Raw genomic sequence first — 13754 nt, forward strand, 5'->3', positions numbered from 1 at the left:
AAGACGGGCAGATGCTGCTGGAAATAACGGGGCTTTGTCGTACCCAGAAGTTCAAGTTTCGCACGGCAAATAGGGACTTGCAGAAGCGCGAGCCCTGAGCAGAGCTGGGAAGTGTGCTCCCAAGCAGCTCCAAGGGCTGATGTAATAGCAGCCTTGGAGCTGGCTTGCTCGCCACATACCTAATTTTCCCATATAAGGCCAAGGAGAGCAATAATTCCCCTGGCAAGCAGATCAATAAAAACAGATGGTGGGCTTACAATTAGAGATTAAGCACATACCAATCCAGAACAAACAGGCCATAAATCATACATGAAGGAGGGTATTTATAGTTTAGATCACATTCCTTAATTAATTCAAAATGGCCCAGAAAAGAAAATAATATAAAACTGCTCTTTTCTGCTTTGTTCTTGCCTTGATTTTGCAAAGCTGCATTCTTTTCTTGGGACAAGGGAAGAGAAGGGGATGGGGTAGCCACAGGAAATATGCTGGTGAGATGATCCATCCCTGGCTTCTGGGAGAAGAAGGTGAAAGCTGAGGAACTGGAAGGGCTGAGGAAAGAGAAACACGGAGCAGGCAGAAAAGCTCCGGTGTGCCAGCAGGGTGAGCGTTGTGGGATTTAAAACAGTGTATGCAGGGAGGGGGATTGATTGGAGTATTGAATTCATCCACTCACCTTCAGCTTTGCAGCACGCCTTCCTGCAGGCGCATATTGCCTGCGACGCAGCCCCGGGGCTGGCCAGTGGGACTGGACGCTCTCACGGGCCCTTGGGGTGAGATGCAGGGGCTTCCCACGCTGTGGCTCTGGGGGTGTCTCCTTGGGGCCGATGCTGTTAGGCCACGAGCGATGATGTCCTGAGCCCAGTTCAAGATGATTTGTGCCAGTACCTCCTTGGGCCGGCATCTTCTTGTGCCTCGTTAGCTGAAAATGCAGCTCCCTGGTGCCTCAGTGGCTGCAGCCTCTGGTAGTGCATTCCTCACCAGGCAGGATTCACCTGTCCCCTCTCTGCTGGACAGCAAAGAGCTGGCTGGAGGTCTCACTGCCTGGGGCACCTCCGGGAGTTCCTGAGTCCTGCCTCAGCCCCAAGGGCCTGCTTCCAGCCTGCCTCACGCCACCCTCCCTTGCCCCAGCTCAGGTGTTCCCTCGAGGACTTGTCCCACCTCCGTGGTGCTCAGCAAAAAGACTCCCACCGGTGTCTGGGCCAGGAGCTGGGCCTGCACAGCTGCCTCAGCCTGGGGCTTGGAGAGCTGCATGGCCCGGGGAAGGACGTCAGCACCTGGCCGCTTGAATGCGGGGGACAACATGTGACTGGTGGCCTCACGGCATCCCCAAGGGACGTGTGTGCTGCCTTCCCGCTGCTCTCTGGTGTCCTGTCACTGGCTGATTCCCCTCGGGGGAGGACAGGGCTAACAGAGCATTTGACATTCACAGGAATGACCAAGGACATATTCCTCGCAGAAATTACCACACTAACTTAACCCACTCTGTAAGAATATAACAAGCTCCTTCTCTCCTGAGACTGCTCACAGAAGGTGAATGCAAAGTGATGGAGAGAAAGACCAAGGCAAACTGATTAACTCCTAAAATAGACCTGGGCCTGAAGTGTGGAGGAAGGGTCCTGCACTTTTGAAAATACCTCTGTGGCTTTAATCCAGACCTTCAGGATATTTAGAAATTGTCCTTAGCTTTAATGGCAACAAGGTGCCCAAGGCCCCTGGGAGGTCTAGGCTTTAGGAAGCCACGTGTCACTGCAAGTCTCACTATTAAGTCTCAAAAGTATGTTGAGAGGATGGAGAGAGGTTACTTCTTTATGAACATGAAGGACTTCTCTGCCTGGATGTGGAAAGAGCTACGCTGAACAGAGGATGATATGGGGTGATGGCAGGCTGGGGGGAAAGATGCAGAGCTCGCCTATGCCCAGAGAGGGATGTCTCACCTCACCTCCCCTGCTCCCTCTTCCTCTCCTCTGTCCTCCATCCTCTCTCCCAGATCGGCCACTTCCTCCCTTGCTTCCAGCTCTGGTGATTATCACCTTCTATGTCCCACTTGCTGACCCACCAGAGAGCTATCCACATCTGTGTTAGCCAGGTTAGTTTTCTACCAGGCTTCTGTTTTGAATAGGCCTGCAGAGGGATCAGCCAGCGCTGATCCAGGCTGCCCGCAGCCACATCCTGAAGTCCTGTTCTGCTTTCTTTCATTGCTTTTCTGAATGAACCAAACCACTTGGGGCTCTGAGGATCCCAGGAAGGCCAGCAGCTGGGGTCAAGCAGTGTCCTCGGCGTGCGGTGCAGCTCGGGGAGAGTGGGCATCCTGGCACCCTGCGGACGCAGAGCAGAGAGAGTAACGGCAGCGCTGGGCCCTAGGCAGCGCACCGGGAAAGGAGTGTCTCATTGCTACAGCCTGCTCTGCTCTGTCACAGGCAGGAGAGCAGAGAGCAGGACAGCCGTAAATATAAGACAAGCGCTTTGAAGCTTGCCCTTCCCTCCCTGTTATCTGGAGCATTGTCAAACAAGCAGGGCATGAAAGAGATTCCTGAGCTGATAGAGCTGGAAACCCCACAGCACAAGGAGCTGAGAAGGGGCCCAGGCAACCGAACGTGGTGCCAACATGTGGAGGAGCAGAGAGCACCCAAGCATCAGCCAGCTGTCCCTCACCTTCGGCGTCTCCCTCTCAGCATCTCCTGTTCCCTGCAAATCAGGAAACAGGGATAAGGGGGCTGTGCTGGCCAGAGCTGAAGATGGTTACTCACTGACCAGAAGTGATTTGGGATAAAGGCCTGGAGCTGGAGGAGTGCTGGCTAACTGGTACAGAATGGGAGTCCATGTCTGTTTGCTTAAACCACCAGTTGCACAAAGCAGCCCATTAGCACTGCGCGTACTGGGGACGTTGCAAGCAGCCTTTGAGGGTCAGTTCCTGAGGACAAAAGGGGTCCGATTCCACCAGAATGGGTTGTGCAGACTGGATCCAAACTTTTCTGTGCTATTTAAAATCCCCCCCTGAACAGTACTATTTTGGAGGAGTTTCCTTCGCACTCTCCTCCCGCGTTTTCCCATGTGTGAGGCCTGCTGATCCCTTCCATAGGGCACCATGCCATCCCATTACATGAATGATAGCATTACAGATTGCCTAGGGTTTTGTTTTACTTCCACAGCCCTGGATTTGGTGGGTGTGGAGGGGGGTTGCAGACTTGAAGAGATGAGAAGTGATCCCAGCCATGACGCTCATCTCGTGATAGCGATCATGCAGGCATTCACTGAAAAGCAAGTATAATCAGCATGCAAAATAGGTTGTTAGCTGCCCTCTATCATAACCAATCTGTCGACAACCTAGGCTCATGTAATAAATCAGGAGTTCAGATTATGAAGCTGTAATAACCATCTCCAAACTGTTGCTGCAATGTTCTCAGCAGGCCAGCTACTGTGTGGTGTCTTTCTAGACCTGTACCCAAAGTCACAGTGCTGAGCCTGCCGCAAGAGTGGTGATCAGAGCAGGTCATGGCCTGCCACCAGCTTGTCTTCGGGTTGCGAACTTCAGTTCTGTGCTGTATTTCAGAGGGCTGCGAGCCAAAGAGGCTCCGTCAGAGACAGAGTGGGGTCCTCACACAGGATCTTCACAGTGGCGCTGGGGGCCGTTCTAGCAGCATTCGCATCTAAGCTCAGTAATATCTCTGCTATAAATGCACTGGTGGGGTCCAAGGTGCATTTGGCTCCCGGTTGCTTACAAAGGGTGTCCCCTGCATAAGGGCTGCAGAGCATGTGGGCATGGGGCAAACAACCCATTTGCAGACAGATGGGGAGGTTTTTGTGGGAGTTCTGTCATCTCCTTATCACACTTTACAGGCCCCGAGGATGAGGAAAACTTCTTCCAGGGCCTGTGCCAAGCATGTAACATGGACAGCCAAGCTGCAAAGCCCAGGAGCTTTCCCAGGAACTGTTTAGTTTACCAGAAAAGCTGTAACCCATATGCCCACCTGGCCCATACAGAGATGTCATTTTGGGAGGCTTTCTTCCAGCAGAGATAGGGCCCATAATTACTACTGCTGTCCTGGTTCAGACACCATTTGCTGCTTGTAGGACAGCTGCCCCCCATTGCTTTGGCTCCCCACCTTGAGCAGCCACCACTGTAATCCTCTCTCACACACACACAAACATACACACCTGCTCAAATTACTAGCTTCACAGATGAAATGCACCAAAGGATGCCTCTATGTTTCTGCTGAATGGAAGTGGAAATGGTTTAACATTGGTTTTGGTCTCTAATCAGAAGTTGATACATTTTTGTTCCCAGACCAAATCCTTTCTACATCCCGAATCATTTTCCCATCATTTGCATTTTGCTGTTCAAAGCAAAAGGACACTGAAGTCTTTTATGCAAAGTGATCACAAAAGTTAACACTATCAGTGGAGATTTTTCACCGAAAGTAAAATTTGCCCTGATCATCCCCATGGCTGGGACAAGTCCCTGTAAATGAGGAGCCTGTCAGACCAGTTGTTGGCGGGAACATTGGTCCCATAGCCTTGAAGCAAAAACAGTCCATAATTGTCCTCGGTGCTGTACAGATGCCTGCCCCAAAGAGCCTCTGGCCCAAGGAATACCATGGTGCATTTTATAACTGGGAAAGAGATACCCCAGTTGCTGCCCATGATATCATGGGGAACCGTTGTCACACATGGGAATCAAACCGAGCCAAACACAGAGATGTAGCAGCAGAGGGAGAATGGAGCCATTTCTCCCCACTGGGGCTGTCAAAGCCTCCAAGCTCCCCACAGGGCCAGGCATATGGGTTCATGCATACTCAGCAGCACCTTACACTGGTCCATGCTCACCTTTTAGCTCCGAGCACCCCAGAGCATACAGAGACAGGTACGTCAAATGCGTCCCAGTAAACCAAAACCATAAGTTTGTCTGTGTTTGACTCAAATCGCTCCTTTGCTTTTGCTGCTGATGGCTGCAGCCTGGACACAGAGTCCTTTTTTGACATAGAAAGATTTTGTTGCACCTTGAGAGTAGATGCCTGGTGCTGGATGTTCACCCCATGGCTTTTTTTCCCATGAGCCTCATCCCACCTGCATGCCGTCCCTGAGACCTAACAGGACCCGAGGTATGTTCACAGCCCTGGTAGCAAAGCCATCAGCAGACTTGGGGCTCTGAATGCCAGCAGGGTCAAGTGTCCCGTCTACTTGCTTGTGGGGAGCCAAGGCTACTATCTGACTGCTTTCATCTGATATTAAATCACCCCAGGAATCCTCCTCCAGCAGTTAGTCAGCTTCCTCCTCCCTCCTGGAAAAAAAGCTGTTTTGTCAGTAAATGCGATAAAAATCTCCCCTTTATCTAGATTCAAGAAGAAGCTAAGCAAAATATTTACACAGGCCTCATGATATTGCACTCGCTGGGGCTTTCATAGCGTCCTGATTGCAACAGGTCCCCTTGAGCATCGCCCCAGCCCAGAGGGGGAAATCCCCGTGCCTGGGAGCCTCTTATACTCCCCACAGCGGCTGCTTTCCTGCGCTCGCCTTCACTGTCCTATCTTGCGCTACCTGCTGTGAGGAGCCACATCTGCCAAGCCACCGAAAGCTTTTCACATCTGTGGGAGTGGGGCTGGGGAGTGTGTTCACTCTCTCATCTGGCTGGGTTGGAGCAATTAAAAACAGCACGTTAAAACCTGCTGACGTGTACAGTCCTGGATAGGATATAGCATCTCAGACAAAACCCAAGTGTGGTCTGCCTGGCCAAATGTGGGCAGCATGGGTCCAGGCTGCCCATTCGGCTGCAGATCTGCTTTTGCACATCCCAAAGCCTGAGGCTGCCTTACTGTGCTGAACCCCATGCCGTCTTGCTCAAGGCATGTGGATACCCAGCAGCTAGCACCCATCTGGGTGGATGTCGAAATTTTACATTGCAGCTTCCCTTAGGTAGGCACACGGGAGTTTTTTCCGCTTTTGTTCACACTGCAAGATCCGGAGTGATGAAAAGAGCCAGGTCACTCAGCTAGAGCTGCTTAGAGGTTGTGCTGCCCCCATCCCTGCTCATGAACAACGCTCACGTAACAGAGACTGGCAGTAATATCAAACCTGGAGAAGTGGGCAATGCCCGAGGGGCCTCCCCGTTGCACAGACCTGCTTGTCCCCTCCCAGCCACCAGCCTACCGCAGTCCGACAGATCTCCACCCATCCCACCTGGTCCCACTGTACCCAACGGTTCAGCTGCTTCCACCAGCTGTGGTTCTTCCCAGAGATCCCCCTGCATAAAATGGCTGATTTGGCTGCCCCTTCTTCTTGGATTTGCAGAAGCGCTTGGTTAATTTTCCAGGTCATCCTTCCAGAGAAAGTGAATGCAGGCTGTCCCCTGCAACACCCTTCAGATGGACACCGTTATCCCCACATGGATATGCCCAGAGATGCTTTTTGTGAAGCAGTAGCAAATCCTGACCAAGATCAGACTGAGCTCTTGTTTTTCTTTCGTTGAGGAATTCACACACCTCCGTGTCCCCCATGGCATCCGGTTCTGATAACCTATGTCAGCAGATGGCAACTGACTTCGCTGGTACCGGTCTGTGATTTAACCATGTGGATTGCAGTCTGGCTCCTCTTTTGCATCCGTTTATGAGGCTGAGGTAATAGAGATTAGATGTTATGTCTCTAATTCCTTTCACTGCAATTTGCTTAAACATATTTGCACTGACATGTGGCCCTGCTTGGCCAGGTGAGACACATCTGCCAGAAATGCATTTCATTTGCATCCTTAGTAGCTGTGGTGGATCTGGGGAGGCTGTTTTAGGCAAGTGAGAATAAATACCTAGAACAAGGACATCCTTTAGTTTTGTTTTTCTAGACAGTATAAAGAAATCTGTGCTACTTTGCTCCAGGAGATAAGCTTTTCCTGTGCCATTGTTGCAGGGTTTTTTCATTGATGTACTCTATTTTTGGCATATTCAATAAGCCCTAACATCCTTCCCTATCTCAATGTTCACTGGAGGCCAGTTTAAAATACTTTTGGCCTTTATCTTAGCTTTTCCAATGTTGAACTGATACCATATATCCTTTATGCCTTATTTTTCTCTTATGAATCACCAACCTTTAAACAAGATCCTGTTGGGTATAAAGAGCCTCTGTTAAACAACTAACAGTGCTGGGCTAATAACACAGTGACTCCCTGCAGTCTCCTCTCCAGCAGTAGCTCTGGCACTCACAGTTTGCATCCTGTTGGAGTCTAGACGAGTCTCTTTTATCCAATGGAGAAGTATTAGTTCTAGCTCTGGACTTTGCTCCCCCATATTTTTATCAAATGCTCTGAAGGTGGATTTGAAACCACTAAATCTTCCCCTCTTAGCAGCCCATTTGCAGATGCAAAAGGTATTTCTGCAGTCTTGTGGGGGTAGTTTCACCAATATTGGTTTCCTGTTAATAAAGACATGAAATATTTGTGCTGTTTTCTCCTCCTCTGAGGATTTTGGCACCCCAGCATAAGTCATTGGTCTCTGCTTTTTTACCACGCTGTTGCAGAGAAGGGTATCCGTGTCCTCCTGGGATCTCACTGACTGATTGCTCATGGAGGCATTTGGTCCTGCTGCCAGAAGAACAAATAGGTTTGAACTGGACATGGACAAATTTCCCCTGGAAAGTTAAAGGAGATCCCAGCTCTCAGGACAGAGTGGATCCGACAAACACCGTAGCAAGACAAAAATACCAAGTACTTGGATGTCTCAGCTCTGCTATTGGTCTTGCTGGAATTTAAGAGCTTTGTCACCAAAGCCTGGTCTGGCACTGTCTGGAGGCTTTGCCTCCCCATGGACTTGCGTGGTGATCCCTGAGCATTGCTCTTGCTGTTCCTTGCATGCGGTGGCTGTAGTCGATACTCTGAGCTCCTCGGGGTCCCTTTTCCCCAGGCTGGATCTTCCACGTGTGGGATCCCTGCCTCTCACCAGGCTCCCCATCTCCAGCCCCTGCGATGGGGCAGTAGGGACTTCATGGCCCAGGAGGTCTCTTCTAGTCTTATGCTCCTTTGTAGTTTTGTGCTTGTATCATATCTTCCAGGGAATGAGGCAGGTTTAATTAACTTTTGAGGGAGACTTGTACCTTGTGCCTGTTGCACATCTTTGTGTTTCAAACCACTAGACTGGAAATGTGGTTCCAAACACTGCTCACCCCACCAAGGCTCTTTGTATCTCTCCCTCATCAGACAGGGCTGCTGCCATACCCTCATCCTTATCCTTTACACTTTCTTGAAATAACTTCTCACTCAGGCATGTTATTTCCATTATAGAAGATTTATTCTGTTGTCTTTGTATTTTTGATTTAGCCTTAGCCCAGCAGCTCTGGCTGCTTTAAGGGTGGCTCATGCTCATGAATCATGCTCTTCTATGGTTTCTTTCCAAGTCAAAATATCACCTGTATAAAACCAAGTTCCCCCAACACCATTAGAAGCTGTTTTCTTTTTCTTTGCCACCTCCAAGTGCTGCCTACCACCCAAATGGCAATGAGGTCAGTGTATCCTATAGGAGATCTCATTCCATGTGGAGGTTGCTCTTGTTTTTCCAAGCATACCTGCCAGAGCCCGGCTAATGCATGAAACGTAAGAATACTTGGCATGAGTCACCTCTCCCAGAATTTTTCCCCTTGAAAGCAGTGGAAATATTCCTCCTACATATTTAGTTCTTCAGGTCTGGGTGTGAGTGGAGAGTTGTGTCAGCTGCTTTCCCGCGGTGATCACCACACACATCCACCCTTGCGTGGGTGTCCAGAGCGACACGTCGCCTGGCTCTTCGCTTAGCCCTTCCTGGGGGGATTGTCTGCGTCACCGCTGGGCTATTCTACCTCTTCGCACGGAGCTGGGTGTTTCTCTGTTCTGGGAAAGATGTCTTCAAACTCCTCCTTTATAATTGTAGTATCTTCCCTCTCCATCTAGTAAATGTTCTGCTGTGAAATCTTTGCTCTCATCACTTTTAGCCAACTTGTAGGAACTGTTCTCCCTTATAATACTCTTAGCTGTATATTTTTCAGTGAAAAAAAAAAAAAGGAAAAGAAAGACAGTGGCGTCCAGAGTAACTAATGGTTATTCATACAGGCTTCGTTTGTGGTGTCCGAAGGAGCTCAAATTCAGAGATGGCAGAGCTTTCTTCCTTGGGCCTCCTTCCTTGCAGCAGTTCACAATCATTCCCAGGCTAGGAGAGCCCCGTCCATCCAGAGGTTTCAGTGAGGATCGAGAATATTTGCTTGCCCAAGGACAAAACTGAGGGTCGGATTTGTGCCCCAATCTCTGTCACAGTCTGATTTCATGCTGGGGCTTGGTTTGCCTCTTTGCCAGACTACAAGACTGACTCTCAGCCCCAGCCTGGTCATTACCTTCTTGCCTTTGCTGTTTTAAAAGCATCTCCCACTTGTTTCATTTGCCTGCTGAGTGCAGGATACCTGAGACTTCTGCAGGAGCTTCATTGTTGGCTTTCATTGAGTTACACGAAACCTGTTGTGTCAAGTGCCAAATTCAAGCTGCCTCTGCCTCTGCCTTCCTGCTCATCTCCATCACTTGCAGACACAGAAGGAAGCAGCGTTTAAACTTCCCAGTAGCCTCTGCACTTGCAGATTTTCTCCCCCTGGGCTTTATTTGCTCCATTCTTCCACTCCAAGTATTTTCTTAGCTCGTTTCCTCCTGATCCCATGGGAGGCTCAGCAGCCTCAGAGCCAAGGATTGTGTCAGAGAGCTGCTTTGATCTGATGGCTCTGCTCTAATGCATTGGTACCATGTAACTGGAGAGCATCTTCAGCAATCCGGAGACCCTGGGCACTGTTTCACCACTACACAGTCCTGTGTGAGGAGCGAGGCAGTGTGTGTGGGCACGTCTCCACCACAACCGCAGCAGGAGCAGCCTGGCAGTGCCCTGGGTGCTCTGATGTGCTGGGCACACGCAGCACTAATGTGCTGGCCTTGGGCTGCTTGGGCTTCCCAGACCTGCTGGAGGCCAGTAGCTGGATCCCAGCAGCCTTTGTCTGGAGACAGCGCTCAGCAACGTGGACATTCCTACAGCATAACGGCAGGCCAAACTGGCTCATCCAAAACCTCCTGGCTACCCATGACACTCTGGCCTCATCCACTCGCCTGGCTCAGACCCAGCACCTCCATGTCCCTTGGCCACATCCCTCAGAGCAAAGGGTACAGTCAGACCCTGCCCTGCCCCTCTCGGGTGCACAGAAGACTGGCTGGCCCTTTTCCAACACCATCCCTGCCCCTTGGCAACTGCAGAGTGACCAGCGGGGCTGTCCCCTGCGAGCAGCCTTTGGTCCTAGAAACACCACAAGCTGGGATCTGGCTAGGAGTCAGCACAGATTCCCAGACAAAACGCTTCTCGCGCCTTCCCATGTCGCGATGAAATCACCCATCAAAAGGCAAGCAGCAGTGCTTCCACTGTCAGCCAGATGTCTGCTGTGGGCTGCAGGAGGGGAAAGAGCTGGGAAAATAAACATTTCTTCCTGCGCACATCCCCCAGCTGCCGGGAGGATGCCATCCCTCCTAAACCAAACCTGTCTTAATGATCCCAGCCGTGAGCTAGGCCAGCTCAGCTCCTGGGCCGTCAAATACGTGCGTGTCCCCAGTTAGCAGGTAGCAGAGCCACCTCCCAGGTAGCGACTTGGGAGGCTGCAGGCACAACCTGCTTTGCCTAATCCTGAACATGCTTGAAATAGGAGGTTGTCAAGGGTTGAGAAGGGGCAGAACGGGGAGGGAGAGAGGAATTCCTGGGAAACCCAGGGTGAGCACGGCCAGAAAATCACAGAGCCCAGGAAGTTGAATAGGAGAAAGGGAGAACAAGCACAAAAGAGTTACGAGATTTGGTCCATCAGTACATGGACATCCCCTCCTGGCAAGGCCCAGGACAATAGCGCTGATGAGGCCCTGTCCAGGAAAATGATGATAGGCAGGCAAGGCGGCTCCCCTCCCCGCCCATGCTAGAGCTCCTTAGCAAGGAGAGGCCAGAATAGCACCATAACACTGGGGGAGACACTTCTGGGGACCCTCCTTCCCAAGGACACTGGGGTTGCTAGTGTCATCCGGGCACAACCTTTGGATTTTAGCTCTGCCCCTGCCCTCCCATCTGCCCAAAGATCACCCAGATCCTAGCACCCAGGAAGGCCTATCACCTCCCACATACAATGTCTCTTTGTTTAAGGAAGATTTTCAGCTCCTAGAAGGCACAAGTCTGCTCCTTAATATATTACAATTTAACAAGCTTGGACAAAGCAGCTTCAAGTTTCACTTGGGGGGATTCAGTGAAAGCTCTGATTTATCACGTTCTGCATGTAGTACTTCCTGAGGCCTAACTCAAGTTTTGTGTCAAGTGTTGGCCCCAAACGATGCTAAAAATGTTCCCCTCTCTGTGGTCACTGAACTGAGTGTGACTCATTGAGCGGGGGGGGGACCACAGCATTTCACAGGGATTTTGTGCCTTCATCCAGGATCCCCAAAGCCCTCTGCAAACATTCATCACCCCTCCAAAACACTGCTGCCATTTTAGAGAAGGAAAAAATGAGTCGTGGGACAATAAACTGACTTGTCCATATTCCTTCTGGAATGGGTCCAGAGCGCCCTATGGTATGGGAATTATGGGGCCCTCTCCACTTCTGAGGTAGCAGATGAAAGGATTTTGCCACAATTTCCAAAGGATTTCCAGTAACGGAGCACTTCTAACAAGGCAGACAGCAATAAACCAATTGTGTTTTCAAGCCAGAGAGTTATCTGAAATCCCTGCTGCAGCTTCCAGATATTTTTTTTGCTGATCCTGTACTTGTCTCAGAGCTCCCAGGATGCACCCGTGATGCACAGTGAAATACACTGATTACTGACCTGGAACTGGTTATGTTTAGGATCATGAATTTATGCTACAGGGTTCTTTCAAGTTAACTGTAACAGCCTTGATTAATCCTTTATTTATGGAGAGCAAACCTGGGTAGTAACAATGGAGGTGAGGAGGGGTCAGGACTCCTAGATTCAATTCCTGGCTCTTTAGCTCTGCCATTGACCCTAGACATGACTTAGCAGAAGAAGGCAGGCCTGGTGGTTAAGATATTAAACTGGGATTTAGGAGATCTGCATCTGATTCCTGGCTTTGTTGCAAATTCCCTGGGTGACTTCAAGTGTCTTAAGCCACCATCCCAGTCCCACAGCAGTCAGCAGGAACAAACACCTGTTTAAACCTAAACCTACGCAGCAGCATTTCCAGGATCAGGATGATCTCTCTTGCCAGGGATGAGGCCACTGCTCTGCCTTCCTAGCATTAGCGTGAGTCTGTTTTAGCTGTGCCAGTGCAGAGCCTGAGCCCAGGCTCAGCCGAGGCGAGCTGCTGCCAAGTCCCAGCACCCAGAGCAGAGTGGGTTGAGCATCCTTTGGTTGAGCATCCCAGGCCCCAGTCACTGGAAGCGAAAGAGTGTGGAGCTGCTGGAGCTCTTCCAGGGCTACCACACACATGAGACAATGTGGCTATAGGGCTACGTGGACCAGGACATTCCCAGTGCTCAAGAAGTGGTTGTTACTGGTGAGGAGGCCTTGGACCTCTCTGGCTGCACAACCAGATAGCTGTGTGTACACCCCCGCTGCCCTGAGTCCCAGGCTGTGTAGCGCTACAACGTACAAGCAGATCAGCCAGCAGGCTCATCCCACATTAAAGCTGCTGCAACTAAAACCAGAAAATAGAGTTGTCTTGCCAGCAACCAGGAAGACAACAGTCAAACCAGCCAAGCTTGACAGAAACCAGTCAGGTAGCACTGCTCACCCTGGTTAGACTGGGCTGGGAGCGAGGCAACGGGCAGGTTTAGGAACCACTTGTCAAGCTCCTTCCAGATGCCTCCGTTTGTGCACCCAAAAGTCACTTTTGAAGGTGCTGGCTACATACTAAGGAGCAATGTATGTGACCCCTTGCTCCTAGCTTCAAGAAAGTTGAGATTTCTTCAGCCGAGGGCTGTCACTTCTTGAGGTGGTGGTTGCTCAGGGGTTTCAAAGAAGGTGTAGGAGTCTGGCTGGTAGAACTGCAGGGTGAGGCACAGCAGGAATCCCCTATATGCTACAGACAAGCACTGAGGAAAACCTACAGACTCTGTCTTACAGAAGTGTTGGTGTAGAAGGTATTGCTCACAGGGCCTGCTCAAGCACTTCTTGGCTAGACTTCTTCCCATTTTGGTGTATGATGACTTGGCTTCAGTTATTTGCTCCTTCAGCTCCTCCGAGCTTACTTCTGCATTAGGAGCAATGCCAGCTGGAGCCACTCAGCCTGGATTAAAGGTGCATCAGAGGTCTGGAGAACCCTGAGGTCCTCCAAAAAAGTGAAGAGGAGCTGCTGTTCACCACCTCTTCCACTGCGAGACCTTTGGGCTTTTAGAAGGACCTAGCAGAAACCAAATGCGGGTGTGGGCGAAGTGAAGGTGTAGCTCATCCTGTGAGGGCTGGTAGATCTGGGGAACTCCTTGGCAAAGGAAGCTATGGCTGCAGAAGGGTTTCATGGATTCAAGGAGAAAGTGAATAAATACTTGAAAAAGAGATCTGTTGAGATTTACTAAACAAAAAACCTCATCTGGCTCAGGAAAACCCACATGCCAGAAACAGTTGGAAGCTGGAAAGTATCTAGGGGACAAAATATACCTGATTATCCTAATCTTGCTCTTCCTTTGTCAATTCTGGCCACTCTTTCTATTGCATTTCACCTGAAGGCTGGATGTCAGCCCCACCCCTGCAACCATTAATTCCTCCTCTCTTCTCTAAAGCAGATCTTCAGAAA

The sequence above is a fragment of the Apteryx mantelli genome, chromosome 19 (assembly GCF_036417845.1).
Source record: "Apteryx mantelli isolate bAptMan1 chromosome 19, bAptMan1.hap1, whole genome shotgun sequence".
NCBI lineage: Eukaryota > Metazoa > Chordata > Aves > Apterygiformes > Apterygidae > Apteryx > Apteryx mantelli.